The sequence below is a fragment of the Nelumbo nucifera genome, chromosome 3 (genome assembly GCF_055504915.1).
Source record: "Nelumbo nucifera cultivar China Antique chromosome 3, China Antique-T2T, whole genome shotgun sequence".
Classification (NCBI taxonomy): domain Eukaryota; kingdom Viridiplantae; phylum Streptophyta; class Magnoliopsida; order Proteales; family Nelumbonaceae; genus Nelumbo; species Nelumbo nucifera.
Genome location: NC_142651.1, coordinates 6587424 through 6601732, shown reverse-complemented (window position 1 = coordinate 6601732; position 14309 = coordinate 6587424). Strand labels below are relative to the sequence as shown.

At 45.3% G+C, this 14309-nt stretch overlaps 1 pseudogene; it reads right to left on the bottom strand.

Moving 5' to 3' along the window:
* Positions 1 to 1314: 1314 nt before the first annotated feature.
* Positions 1315 to 14215, bottom strand: LOC148800930 (putative cyclin-D6-1; annotated as a pseudogene).
* Positions 14216 to 14309: the final 94 nt, after the last annotated feature.

Genomic DNA, 14309 nt, shown 5'->3' with positions numbered 1-14309 from the left:
ATTAGTTCATACTGAACTTGAGGTTATGCAGTTTTGAAAATAAAAATAGCAAAGAAAATAAATTTTTACTAAAACAGTTTTATTAATTAGAAAATATTAAAAATCATAAACTAATAGAAAAATATAAATAAGTGAAAATAAATTAAATAGCTTAGTTTTATAACTTACTCTAAAATTAGTAAAATTTTAAATAATTAAAAATTTATTATGATTAAAAACAATAAAATTTATTAATATACTTAGACAAATTTTTATTAGCTAAAATTGATAAAAATTAACAAAACACAATTTAATTAAAAGCAATAAAAATCATTTTTTAATTTAATTTCATAAAAAAGTAACTCTCCTTCTCCCTAATTCCTTCTAAATTTTTGGGTGTTTCTTAATTTATTAAACAATACATAACCCAAGAATACTACTAAGATGGATAGGATTCAACTTGGCCCAATTAGAAATGTCTTAAGACTCTTGTCTAAATGTCACTTAATAAAGCCTATGCATTATATTTAAGAGTAATAAAATTAATAAAATATAATAAGAATAATAAACATTAAGGTAAATAATAAAAATGAATAAAAATTTATCTAATAACACGTAGCCCAAAAAAAGTTGGGGTTTTTATAGTTCAATCCACCCTTAGGGTGGAGCTAAGATTTCTAGGGATAGACTGAATCCTAACCATGGATTGATGCCAATCCATGGATAGGATGCGGTTTATAGGGGGGCTACTGGTAGACTAGAAGGGGGGGTGCAATTTCAGATTTTTGAGATAGATTGCAGTTCACTTATCCCAAAAAAGTTTGGGTTAGGCTTGGTATTACACCGTACATCACACAAGCCACAACTATATATATAAAGAAATCTTAACTAACTACGCAATTATCAAAACCCTTGTCCTCTCTTTCTCTTTCATGTCCCTTATCCATCCCCTATATCTTTATTGGTTTTTATATTTTTTATTTCAAAAAAGTTTTTAGGGTAAATTAGAAAGACCCCCTGAGATCTGTGACAAAAACCCCCTGTACTTTGTTTTGCGACAATGACCCCTGTACTATGACCGTGAGACAAAAACCCCTTTCGTTAGTTTCCGTTTTTTTTATTGGTTTTTATATTTTTTATTTCAAAAAAGTTTTTAGGGTAAATTAGAAAGACCCCCTGGGATCTGTGACAAAAACCCCCTGTACTTTGTTTTGCGACAATGACCCCTGTACTATGACCGTGAGACAAAAACCCCTTTCGTTAGTTTCCGTTTTTTTAATCCCCATACTATCCTTATAGATAATTAAGAGAAAAACACTATTCATCTTGTCCGACCTCACGACACACTAACGGCAACAGCGGTAATCAATATCTCTCTCTCCCCCGATCTCTCTTCTTCCTCTATAGGGAGTGCTCCAAAACCCAAATGCATCAGACTCTACAGAGTCATGTTCTTCCTTTCATTTGTTTTTCTTTCCTTCATCTTGTTTTTCTTTTTCTTTTTCTTTTCGGTGGATTTGGAAGGCAGATTGTCGTGTACGTGATGGGGCAGCAGTGATTTGGTTTCGGGAGAGTATTACACACTCTCATAGACTGTTTTCTTTTCTTTTCAATCGATTGTGCTGCTGATGTCGTTCCCTGGATGAGTTATGCTGTTGTACCAGATTACTTATCAGGAATTCAACACTGCTGTATCTGTGAAAGCTGTAACGCATTATCGTTGCAGAAGTCGCTCAACTTTCGCCGCTTGATGTCTCTCTCCGCTGTTTTTATAGTAGGAGTGGCGATGGAAATGGAGGAACTGGTCTTCTTGCTTTCCGAGCTTGAGTAGTACTGGTCAAGCACGTTGACTGGCGTGTCCGCGCTTTGAAACCATATATATCAAATACCGACTCGTAGCCGTCAATCACTATGTCTTGCATCATTCTGCAACAATCGAACAGGTTCTCCTATAACCTGGAGAAAATAACAAAATGGATTTTAAGAGGGGCTATAAAGAACACATCTCATTTGTAAAATGGGAAAGTTCTTACTTTATTTACATATACACAAGAGGAAATATCTTTTTTAAAGCAAGGGAATTGCAAGGGAAAGAACTAACTGCCGTTGCTGCAACTATCGATGGCTTGAACTCTAAAGTTTGATCTCTGTATAAGTAATAGGAGAGATTGTAATGATCCAATCGAGAATTACTCTGATGTACAATTACGAAAGAAATATTTCTATATGCAATAACGTTATTTCGATTTACCGTTTTGAGCTTTAAAGATAATCTCTGTTGCTCTAGTTTTCAGATCATGTATAGAAGCGGTTCTTTGATTTTGAATAGAGAAAGGAAGTAACAAATAAAGGAGAAGGGCGTTATCGAGCGCATTATCCACTTGAGTGCTCCGAGTATCAGGAGCTCCATTCGCTGTATTGTTTGTGTGTTGAAGATGATTCCTTCTTCCCTCTGTTTCAACAAATCGGTGACTTCTTTTAATACCGGTAGCATTTAGTAAATGTATAGAGTTTGTTTCGATTAACGAACGGAATAGAGCGACGAATAGAACAAAGATAGAAAGAAATAAGAAAAAAAAGTGAAATCAGTAGGGAGAACTCTGATTTCTTCATTTTCGCTGCAAGGGAAAGGCAAGACATTGCGACAAGCCTCGGGATCCACGGCTTTCCTTGCAGCAACATCAAGATCGCTTACATCTTCAAAAGGATCGAACCGATGACGAGTGAAAATGCTACATGATGATGAAGAGTGATTTTGCACGACTTAGTAAGAAGAGGTTATTTGGATGTGATCGAGGGGTGACAATTCAGCCAAAAGAACTCAGTTCGCAAGGATTAGAGCTCGGGTATTCGGTCATCTCGGCCCAAAACTACCTCGGCACAAAGGCACCTCAACACCCAATCCAGTTCGGGGCTAAAGAACCAAAGTGCCACGTAATCGACTCCAAAAGCCTCCCCAATGGACCCCGAATTTCTCGGGATCACGACAGGACTCATCCTCACTTCGCTCGAATCGGAGGAAAGCGATAAACCTTATCAATTGACACATTGCTCTCCTTCAAAAACGGAACAGATCTTATCTATGCAGCCCGGAAATCCCAGAGCTTTTTCGTAAGATCCACGACTACTCCACTATATAAGGACATCGAACCTCAAGGCAAAGGTACGCGCGATTATATTTGCTCACTAGCACTCTAGCATTCAAGTATTCAGCTTGTATCCATAATATAGTACTGATTTAAGCATCGGAGCGACCTCACCGGGTTAGCCACCCCGGGTTCTCTGATCTATTATCTTGCAGCTTGGTCCAGCTCGCCACGTAATTGGTGTTCAGATCATCTTCCAGCTAGGAGTATCCAGATCGCGCACCATCAATTGGCATCGTTTGTGGGAATCGATCAAATGGTCATCCCAATTTTAGTTGTAGTTCTAACTTTCGATTTATCTCAATGGATTCTTCCAACAACACCAGGAAAAGCATCGAGATGAATGTCACCGGGGGGCAAGGTCAGCAATCAACCTTCCCCCAAGGTCCCACGGTATGCATCGACTAGTTTACTATTCCCCTTACAGCTTCAGGGGTCCTGTCACTATCCGTACCGCAAGGCACTACGCAAGTGAGCGTCCTGCTTCCCCCATTGGGCGTAACTTTCTTTGAGCCATCCCTGGTCCCCCCTGGAATCAAGCACTCCCAATTCCATGACCTCATTCAATGCATCTGGACAATATAGATCCAGATGTACCAGCAGTATCAGCAGCAGTTCCCACCACTACAGCCAAACCAGCAGCCAATTCCACCCCGGCACCCAGGGTTGTGCCAGGGCCAGAACCAGAATCAACCTGGAACTAGCTAGAACGTCCATCGATCCCCCCATCGGAGTGAGGGGACCTCGCAGGTGTCGGTTCCTCCCAGGGGTCAGGCTTCACCCCGAGGGAGGAAAGATGGTCAACACACTCCTCTAGTCTCACAAGGAAACTTTAGAAATAGGCCCGAGGATAGTCAGCTCAACAAGGCCAATTCGGCGTGACACTCCCAACAGGAAAACAACGGATTGCGAGGAGATAACAACCAGCCCAGAGCTTGAGATGCAAACTTGAGGCAGGACCCCTCGGTGCCTCGTGATAGCCGGTGCGAACTCCACAACCAGGCAAGAAGGAACCAGGATCCACCTCGCGACAATGTCCGTAATGATGTCGAGATACCAGATCAGACCGAGGTCAGTAGCACCAACGCCAGCGAAGCCAAGCCAACAAGCAGAGCGAGCTAAAGAAAAGGAAGAAGTGAGCTCGGTGGCAATGAAGACTGCGTCTCCCTTGCTTTGCCAGTCATCTCCTCCGTCTCTCGAGCTCCTAGCAACCCTAATGCTGAAGGGCTTCAAGGTACCCCCGTTAGATGAGTATGATGGGTCATTTGACCCCAATGATCACGTGGATTCTTTCCAGTCTCAGATGTACCTAGCTGGGGCTGGCGAATCCTACATGTGTGTGGCCTTCTCCACCATGTTCAGGGGGGTAGTCCAAACCTGGTATCGGAACCTCGCGCCGGGCTCCATCAAAAGCTGGGCACAGTTTGCCAATCTGTTTACTACGCATTTCATTACCACCAAGAAATGCCCGAAGTTGCAAGAAAGCCTTCTGAACGTCGTTCAGAGGGAAAGAGAATCAATCAGAAGCTACATAAAACGCTTCAACAATACTTGCCTGCAGATACTGAACCTCGATCCAGTGGTGCGACTCACTGCGGAAAAGAAATGAATCACCGAGTGGTAGCCAACAAACCAAAAGATATCACCGAGTTCCTTAAGTTGGCAAACCAATTCATCGGTACCGAGGAGGATATCAACCAAAAGATTGATAATCCACCGACGGAAAAGAGGAAGAGAGAGAATGAAGGGACGAGCAATGGTGGGTATATAAGAAAGAAGAGCACGTCCCTAAGTAGTGGAAGAAGCAAGTCAAGAAATCGGTCCCCTTCACGCAGGCACAAGTCAGGTCGGCATTCTAGGACCCCGCCCATGGAGAGAACAAACTATACACCTTTGAATGTTAAGCGATGAGAGATCTTAATGGCTATTAAGGATTCCTCTTTCGTTAAATGGCCTCCTAGGCTAAGGTGAAACCCAGCAACAAGAAACCCGAATGTCTACTATCACTTCCACCGAGATCATGGACACAACACAGAAAATTGCAGGAATCTTCGTGGTGAGATCGAGGAACTTATCCGTCGCGGGTACCTGAGGAATTACATCCTGCGAGAAGAGAGGGAGCAAGCAAACCGACAGGGGGACCAGAGGAGGAATGCCCTCGAGACCAGTAGGCAGAATGAGCAGCCACCTCGGCAGCTGCTAGAGGAAAGGCCATTTCGTGGAGTGATCAATATGATCACCGACGGGTTCATCATTGCCGGATGTACATCAGCAGTTGGGGGGACCTCGGTACGCGAATTGGAAAACGAAGGTGAAAACCCGTCAAAGCGACCTCGACTTGAAGAACCGATCTACTTCACAGAGGATGATGGGCGCGAGATCTAGTACCTACACGGTGATGCTTTAGTAGTGAAGCTAAGGATCAACGACTTTGAGGTGAAACGCATCATAGTAGACTCAGGCAGTTCAACGGACATACTCTTCAAGGAGACCTTTGACAGCAAGGAGGTCCAACCTCTGGGTCGAGTCACAGTACCCATGGAAACAAGCATGTGGCCAAACATTGTACGCTTTGAGCACACGTTCTTGGTAGTCACGACTCCCTCCCCTTACAATGCAATAGTAGATTGGCCTATCACTCACGTTTTGCATGCGATAGTGTCCACTTACAACTTAGCGATGGAGTTCCCAACTAACTACGGGGTGGGAGTCGTGTGTGGTGACCAGCTCGAATCCCGCATGTGCTATGTGGCCACTTTGAAAGGAAAAGCAAAGCTAGTAGAGGACATCGAACTCGAGCAACCAACGGAGTATACCGACGAGTGAGCTGCCCCGAAAGAAGAAACGGTCCATATACCAGTCTCTACCGCCGAACCAACCAAAACTCTTCAGATCGGTGCCTCGATCAACGAACCACTTCGAACCCAACTAGTAAGTTTTTTACTTGAAAATTTAGATATTTTTGCTTGGTCTATGATAGAGATGCTCGGGATTGATCAAAAAATTATAACTCACAAGCTTAATGCCGACCCTTTAGTTAGGCCAGTAAAACAAAAGAAACTTAACCTCACCCCGAAACGTTAGAGGGTAATCAATGAGGAGGTTGGGAAGCTCCTCGCGGTAGACTTCATCAAGGAAGTCCATTACCCGAGCTGGGTGGCCAACCTAGTTCTGGTGAAGAAGGACAATGGCAAGTGGCGCATGTGCGTTGACTACACCGACCTGAACAGAGCCTTCCCGAAAGACTGCTTCCCACTGCCCAAAATCGATCGCCTAGTGGACATGACCTTAAGGCATGAGTTGCTGAGTTTTCTGGACGCCTATTTCGGTTACAACCAGATTAGGATAGATCTTGCTAATGAAGACAAGACCGCTTTCATAACTGAGCTCGGGCTATATTGTTACAAGGTCATGTCCTTTGGATTGAAAAATGCTAGGGCAACATTCCAGTGCCTTGTAAACAAAGTTTTTGAGCCGTTGATCGGCAATAAAGTAGAATGTTATGTTGATGACATGGTCGTGAAGACCTAGTTTTCAAACTTTTTGTTGAATGATTTAAATGATGTTTTTCAAATTTTAAGAAGATATAACATGAAATTAAATCCGAATAATGCGACGTTGGAGTCACTTCGGGTAAATTTCTAGGCTATATAGTCAACCGACATGGCATCGAGGCCAACCCAGAAAAAATAAAGGTGATCCTAGATATGAGACCACCCCAAAAAATAAAAGAAGTCCAGAGGCTGATTGGCCGGATAGTTGCCCTGAGCCGCTTCATGTCTAAATCAATAGACTGATGCCTACCCTTTTTTAAAGCTATAAAAAAGAGCAAGAACATCTAATGGACCGAAGAGTGCCAGCTCGCTTTTGACAAGCTGAAAAGGTATAAGTACCGCTCCAGTTTTAACTCGGCCTGAAAAAGGGGACGTGTTAAAACTATACCTCTCCGCAAGCGACGAAGTAGTTCGTTCAGTACTGATCAAAGAAGTAGATCAGGTCCAACAACCCATCTACTATGTTAGTAAAGTTTTGCAAGATACAGAGACTAGGTACCCGGAGATCGAAAAACTAGTGTACGCGCTGGTCATAGCAGCCCAAAAACTTCGCCCTAGGGTTGTTCATAAGATGACCCAACCCGACCAAACCGACCAACCCGGACTGACCCAACCCGATTCAGCTGGGTTTTCTTCAGCACCGGTCAGTTTCGGGTTGTAAAAAATCATAAACCAATGGTTCAGGTAGGTTTCGGTTTTCACACACCGAACCGACTTATTAGTTAGTAGTTACAACCTAGTTAGTTCCTACTTAACTAAGTTGCCTCTATCCTAGTTACAACCTAACTTAATTTCTAGTCTTCTAGTTAGGAATGACATTAATGGCAAGTATTGTAAGACAACTAAACAAGGAATTTTTTTGGAAAAGTTTAAAGAAAATAATCAAAGGATCCTAGTTTCTATGGTCTTTTACACCAAATAGGCAACCAATTACAATTAGAATTTGGTGTCCTTTTTTACTTAGATTAGAAGGTTTCTTGAAATATACAAATTTCAGTCTTCTTTCTCTAATACAATTTGACTTTCTATTTTCTTGATAACTTGATTGGGGGGTGCTCCTGCTTCACAAAGTTATTGGCCTGTTTTCTCTTAATTTATGTGCTTTCCTTGCTGGATGATGTTGCTAGCTACTTCTCTGATGCCCAATCTACCAATTTATTACCATGGTTGAACTTAGAGTCGAAACCGACCCAAATCGGTTCAAACCGACCAGGTCGATTTTGCTTAACACAGGGTCGGTTTCGGTTTCAATTTCAAGTAACCCGATCAAGTTGGGTCGGTTGGAAAAATCTCAGTAAACCAACAAACCCCTGAGGTAGATTCTGCTTAAGCCCGAGGTGTTTGGAAGATTAACAAAGTGGTCCATCGAGCTGAGCGAATATGATATCCAGTATGAGCCAATATGAGCCACGACTAGCAGTCAAAGCCCAAGTCTTGGTGGACTTCGTAGCAGAGTGCACGTTCGATGTAGCGACCCCCGAATTGACTGAGCTTGCTCACATGTCGGGAGCGTCAACCAATGCAGTGTCGGGCCCAATCAGAGTGGTACCGACCTAGGATGAGGAGCCCTGAACCCTCCACATTGATGGCTCATCCAACCAGTAGGGAAGCGGTGCAGGACTGATACTGTACGGCCCAAGCGTGGTGAAGCTGGAGTATGCTCTCCGGTTAGGATTCGAGGCATCAAACAATGAGGTAGAGTGTGAAGCGTTGATTGTCGGGCTGACCTTAGCAAGGGAAATGAAAGCGAAGAACCTCATTGTATGCAGCGATTCATAACTAGTGGTCAACCAAGTCACTAGTGAATATGAAGCCCGCGACCCAACTATGGCAACTTACCTGGCCAAAGTCAAAGAGATCTTGCATAGCTTCATCTCCTACTTTATCAATCAAATTCCAAGGTTCGAGAATGCTGAGGCCGATGCCTTGTTACGTCTAGCGAGCACGAGCGACAACACTATGCGAACTGTGTACATAGAGGACTTACCTCGGCCCAGGATTCTTGGGGGGGTTGGCAGAAGAGTTCGCTCCCGCGTTGCAAGCAGAACCGAGCTGGATCGACCCGCTCGCTGGTTATCTGCTCCACGGGACCCTACCTACAGAACGCAATGCGGCTCGGAGGGTAGAGCGTCAGTCAGCCAAGTACGTCCTCATAGACGGACAACTATACAGAAGATCCTTCACGCTCCCTTACCTGCGCTGCCTGCGACCCTCAGAAGTTGAGCACGTACTTCACGACACCCATGAAGGTTTGTGCGGTAGACACTTGGGGGGCAAAGCCCTCACATAGAAAGTGTTAAAGCAAGGCTATTATTGGCCCACAATGAAGGCAGATGCACTCGAGCTCGTCAAGAAGTGTGACAAATGCCAGAGGCATGCCAATATCCACCACCAATCTACTGCTAATTTGAAATACCTCACCAGCCCGTGGCACTTCGCGTAGTGGGGAATCGATATCCTTGGTCCCTTCCTGCCAGCAACAGAGCAGAGGAGGTTCTTGGTTGTAGTAGTAGATTATTTTATGAAGTGGGTGGAATTCGAATCCCTAGTAACAATCACAGCCCGTAACATACATAATTTCTTCTGGAAAAGCATAGTATGCCGCTTCGGACTACCCCGGGTGTTGATATCCGATAATGGAAAATAGTTCGAAGATGTTAAGTTTCAAAATTGGTGTGCTGAGATGGGGATTCAGCAAAACTTCACCTTGGTGGCACACCCCCAAGCGAACGGACAAGTAGAAGTAACTAACAGGGCGATACTTTGCGGATCGAAAGCTCGCCTAGCTCGAGCAAAGGGATTGTGGGTGGACGAACTGCCTAGTGTCCTTTGGGCATACCGAACTACTATCAAGACCGCGATGGGTGAGACCCCCTTCAACCTCACGTATGGCACAAAGGTGGTGATCCCGGTAGAGATCGAGGTACCCACATTGCGATTTAAGGCCTATGATGAAGTAATAAGCGATGACGAGCTCTGTACCAACTTGGACCTGGTAGAGGAGGTGCGAGACCTGGCCTACATTCGGACCGCGGCCTACCAGAAGAGAATAGCTCGGTACTATAATGCCCGGGTCAAGAAACGACAGTTTCGTGTCGGGGACCTGGTTCTCTAGAAAGTTATGGTACCTGAGCCCGGCATAGGTAAGCTCAGACCGAACTGGGAAGGTTCGTATCGTGTAAGGCGGATGTTCGGGGAAGGCATATATGAACTTGAGACTTTGGAAGGGAAGCAGGTACCTCAAGCAAGGAACATCAATAACCTAAGAAGGTACTACTTATGAGCCCATGACTCTAAGGTAAAATTCCTCTAATTCCATGGGACCACCGAACTGGTCAAAAAGACGACGGACTAGAGAGAGGACTATGAGTCACTCCCAAAAGCCTAAGGGCCACGGTGCCGAGCTGACAAAAGACCTCAGCACTACAATAAGTCCTAGTTGCCTCCTCGGCATAGGTAGACAGGTCCTAGTCGCCTCTTTGGCAGGCAGATAAATCATAGTCACCTCCTTGGCATATGCGCAACGATCCCCAATCGCCTCTTTGGCTTGGGCAAGTAAGTAGCCCGTGCATAGACAGGTCGAGTATATACCCTACAGTGTCTATCCACCTCGGCAAACAACAATACAAGGTTATTCCTACTTGGAGTCCGGCTCGCTAGCTTGGCACTTTGGGATAACTGACACTTAGAAAAATTTTACTTAGAAAGATTTTTGCACACATAAGACTTTTGAATTATTATGCTTCATTAACAAAAAGTTTAGAGTATATGGCAACTATTACTATAACCGAGATCGGAGGCCCAGGACATACACTATATATGGGGATCTCCAAGAAAAGAGGCATGTTCAAACATCAAACACCAGACTTTCCAGAATCTCCTCCAGCAGGTAGGTCGGTCTCCATGTGGTCCTCCTCCACGTCGTCTCGACCTACCTCCTCTAACGGTTTTGCTTTGAGGAGTTCGTCATCACTTTCTCCCTCGGAGGAGTCAAGTTCCTCGCCAGCCTCCTTCGCCATCTCTAGAGTAACGGAAGACATGGAGATGGATCCAAGGTCGATCTCGGGGAACTTCTGCCGCACCAGCCACCTGCAATGCTTGAAGCCCGATCGGTACGAGCCAAAACCGTACTCGACTTGGAGGTCATGAAACTCGGGGGACTCCTTGAACTCCTTGACAGCACGATCTCTCTCCTGAACCCTCACCTCCTGAATTGCAGTGTCAAAGATTTTGGTGCGCTCCTTGATCATTGCCTCAAGGTTTTCGTTCTCCCGATGGAGAGCTTCCTTCTCCCCCTTGAGCTTCTTCTTTTCCTTCGTTAGCAGCAGAATCAACTCCTCCTGGCTCCGAGCTCCCTTTTATGCCCTAAAAATTTCACCCCGAGCTAAGTCCAGCTCGCAGTAAAGCTTCTGAGCGTTCTCTTCGGCCTCCCGAGTTCGCTTCAAAGCGGATCTCAGATTGATAGACTAGCGAGTGGATAGCAGAGTTCACCTAAAAAGGATAAGAAAATAAACGAAGAGGCTGGTTACTTACCACCATATAGTAGCTAGTTGCTCTTCCTCCGAGCTGACTTGTTGGCATGTTAGCCCACTCCGCGACCTCTGCAGGAAACACTATGTCTTTGCTCTTAAGGAGCCCGAGCCTCGGAGTCATTATGCTTTCCTTTGTTGAGGGGGCTGAGGCTCGGGCACTGAAGTACCTTCGGGCTCACAAGGTGGGGTCTCCTCATCCTGATCTTCTTCCAGGTCAACAACCGGAGGTTGGGGACAAACCTCCTCCGCTGGGAGCTCGATAGAGGTTGGCTCTGGCGCTGCGACCTCGGGCTCGACAAGAACCAAAGAGGTAGCCTCCTCTCGACCAGACCTTTTCAAGGTTTTTCTCTTCTTCCCCTTCTGAACACTCTTTAAGAGGTTAGCGGCGTCAACGCCCATCATGGTTCCTGCAAAAGAGAAGAAAAAGAGATTTTTTTCCAGTTAGTTACGAACTGAAGTAAGTGCAAAAAGAAAAAAGAGAGAAGTAATGTGTGTGCCGAGGTAGAGGTCTACCAGGAGGACTCAGCCCAGCTCGCACAAGCTTCTCCTTGGCTAGGAAATCTTCCATCTCAAGGCCAATGTCCCTCCAAGAATGGATGACTGCCCTGGTCTCTGCATCCAGCTTCACCTCGGGGTCCTTAATGGCCACTCGCCAATGAGTTGGGAATGGCCATCCTTCGGGGTTCCGAACAAAAAAGTACCTTATCTTCTAGGCCGATACCCTGTTCGGGTTACCGAATAGAACCTTGAACCCGAAGCGAGGTGAGATATAGTAACTCTACCGGGTGTCGCCGAACAGGCAAGAAGAATTTTTCTTAATGGAACAAATTGAGCTAAAGATATCTAGAGTGAGAGGTCGGTTATACTCGTGGAAGAGCGAGATCTTACCAACAATAGTACGGATGGAGTTCGGGTGTAGCTGATCGATAGTGACATTAAGAAACTTAATAATTTCTACAATGAGGGGGTGGAGAGAGAAACGTAGCCCAGCTACGAGCTGCTCCTCCAAAACCACGAGTTCATAATGGTCATGGACCCAATGGTACTGACCCAAAAGAATGTTGAAGACGAGAGTATCGGGGAGACGGTAACGAGCTATTAAAGACAACAACCTGTCCAAGGTCATCGTGGAAGGGCCGAAGTTGTCCGGATCCCAACCTCGAGTAGAAGACGAGACCCTCTCTCCGGAGGTCGACCGCTTTATCTGAGGTTCGGGTCCCTCAAACCGGGCTGGCCCGACGTCAGGTAAAGGCATTTCTCCTAAAAGGTTCAAAGAGGAGCTCTCTAGCGAAGAGCTAGCCTCACCAGCAAGAGCTGAGGACCGCACCGAGGCACCCCCGGGCTCACTAGAATCACTAAGTAACCTATCTATGCTAGCACTAGACAAATTGGACAGAAAAAGGAAAAGGGAACAATCAGTGCAAGAAGACGAACTCACCAAAGAAGGCGATAACGACCTCAAACACAAGGGGAGAGAATGGTGAGCTAAAGGACTCCGACGCGATCTCAGTAAAGCTCAATTACACGATTCATGGTGAGGATAATGGGCCCTTCGGCCCCTATTTATAATCCACCACATCTAACAATCGACGATTAAGATCTGTGCGATCCGATGACTTCCATGAAAACCAACTACACGCTACCCGAGGATGAAATCGGTTGAGCGCGCCCTTTGACGTCCGCGGAATTTATAAATAGTGTGACGTCTGCGCGTAGCCGAGATGTGATCTGGGTCATTTCCTGGTTGAGCTGGATGATTGAACAGGTCCGACCAACGGTCCACCCTCCATGCCAAGTCCACCTGGACTCATCATGAACTCCCCGCACCGGGTCAGGACCCCTGGCACGAGGAGTGGGGGGCAATTGATGAAGGGTGATTTGGCACGACCTAGTAAGAAGAGGTCACGTGGGCGCGATCTGCTCGAGGGGTGACAACTCAGCCAAAAGAACCTAGTTCGCAACAATTAGAGCTTGGGTATTCAATCACATCGGCCCAAAACCACCTCGACACAAAGGCACCTTGACACCCAATCCAGTTCGGGGCTAAAGAACTGAAGTACCAGTTTGGGGCTAAAGAGCCAAAGTGCCACGTAATCGACTCCAGAAGTCTCCCCAACGGACCCCGAATTTCTCGGGATCACGACAAGACTCATCCTCACTCCGCCCAAATCGGAGGAAAGCGATAAACCTTATCAACCGACACATTGCTCTCCTTAAAAAACGGAACAGATCTTATCTGCGCAGCCTGGAGATCCCAGAGCTTTTTCGTAAGATCCATGACTACTCCACTATATAAGGACATCAAACCTCAAGGCAAAGGTATGCGCGATTATTTGCTCACTAGCACTCTAGCATTCAAGTATTCAACTCACATCCATATAGTACTGACTTAAGCATCGGAGCGACCTCGCCTGGTTAGCCACCTGGGTTCTCTGATTTATTATCTTGCAGCTTGGTCTAGCTCGTCACGCAACTGGTGTTTAGATCATCTTCCAGCTAGGAGTATCCAGATCGCGCACCATCACTTTAGGAGTGACCACAACATAAATAACAGAAGAAGGAGAAAGATAAGATACAGTGGAAACTTGGCGAACTTATCTTTTACTTACCGGCATTCCTTGTCTGGAGATGAATCGATCGAGATAATTGATAGCGAGATATGTTATGAACAGATCAAAATTGCTGGAGAATTGAGCCTGACAAAAAAAATGAAGGATCTTGATTTGCATAGTAAGAAGCCTCTGGGGCGAGATTTGAAGGAATAACTATTAAAACTTGGGGAAAGGGAGAGAACAAGACTTTGTAGAATCTGTTGCATTTGGGTTTAGAATAGAGATTGGGAGAGAGAGAGAGAGAGAGAGAGAGAGAGAAATGTGGATTACCGCCGCAAAACAAAGTACAGAGATGACTGGTTTTTGTCTGTAGAATCTATAAGGGTAGTATGGAGATTAAAAAATATTGTAACGACAAATTTTAACGGAAGGGGTTTTTGTCTCACGGTCATAGTACGGGGGGGTCTTTGTCGCAAAACAAAGTACAGAGGGGTCTTTGTCACAGACCCCATAGTACGGGTGTCTTTGTAATTTACCCAAGTTTTT